Here is a 1,367-nt window from a genome sequence, read left to right on the forward strand (position 1 = left end):
CTCTCTGTGAAAGCTTGAGAGAATGTTTTCTCTCCATGTGACTCCTTAGGCACTTTTTTTTCTTTTGTCTTGCTTGCTTGTTTAGGTGCTAGGATTTGAACTCAGAACTTTACACTGAGCTCCATCCTTATTTATTTACTTACTTTTTTTTTTCTTTTGTATTTTAGGGAAGGGTCTATAGGGTGTTCAGAATCTCACTGCTAGATCAGACTCATAGTGATCAGCCTGTTTACAGCCTCCCAAGAGCTGGAATTACAAGTGCCGGTCATCACACCCAATCTCAATTGCCTTCTCAGCACACCCTGGGGGCAGGGCTGGCACTGCAGGTTACTTACTTTTTCTGAGATAAGGTCTCTCTACTTTGCTAGAGAGGTTAGACAGGGTTAAACAGACAATCCTCATGTCTCCACCTCCTAACTTGCTAGGAGTGTAGCATGTGCCACCATTATGCTTTTAATTAAAAATAAGTTAATTTATAAAATTAATTAAAACTATTTCCCTCCAAGACAACATGTATATTTTAGAAAAAGGAATTTACATGTTATGATTTAGAAGCCCAAAATAACTAGATGACCAAACTGAAGAAAATAGCATGCTTGAGCTATGTCAGATAAAGTTATTTGTAAACGAAAATGGAATACCAGCTTTACCCCTTCGCTAAAGTAAAAATAATCAATAATAACAAATAATAATAACAATATTAAAATGTAAGGAAAAAGAAAGGCTTTGATTTTAAATAGGAAAAATTTAGAAAAGACAGTAAACAAAGATCACGGGAGTTGTAAATAAATACATGATCTCTGAATATATTGAGCAGAAAGAAAAAACAATATGAAAAGAAAAAAGAAGAAAGAAATTGCAGGTTTAGAACAATGTCTAAGATGAGGCTCAGGAAGACAAGTGGATCCTTTTTAATATGGACCCTAAGTTATATTCAGAAATAACTCCCTTCTCTTTGTTTTACAAATAAATGAGATGGAATTCCTCTCTAGTTGATGACTTATGGAACTGTGGAGTTTGGCAGAATTGATATTTTGGGACTGCAAGTACTGGATGCTAAGAAGTGTTGGAGTTCTACCTGACTTTCATAGCACATTCTCCGTTGGAACCCAGCTGATGGCTTTAAACAGACTTTCCTGCAGCTCCAAAAAGAGCCTCACATAGAGAGAACTGAAACTTCCAACCCTTAGCCCCAGCTGAGCTCCAACTGACTGCCAGCATGAGCGTGACTGCACGTCAGTCGGTACGAAATAGATCTTTAATAAAACAAACACCTCTAGATTATGGTACACCATACAGAAACAAGCTCTTTGATAAGTTCCTATCAAAATTGTATACCTATAAACAAAATATGTATCATCTCTATT

The sequence above is a fragment of the Octodon degus genome, unplaced genomic scaffold, assembly GCF_000260255.1.
Source record: "Octodon degus isolate 3935 unplaced genomic scaffold, OctDeg1.0 scaffold00066, whole genome shotgun sequence".
NCBI classification, from domain to species: domain Eukaryota; kingdom Metazoa; phylum Chordata; class Mammalia; order Rodentia; family Octodontidae; genus Octodon; species Octodon degus.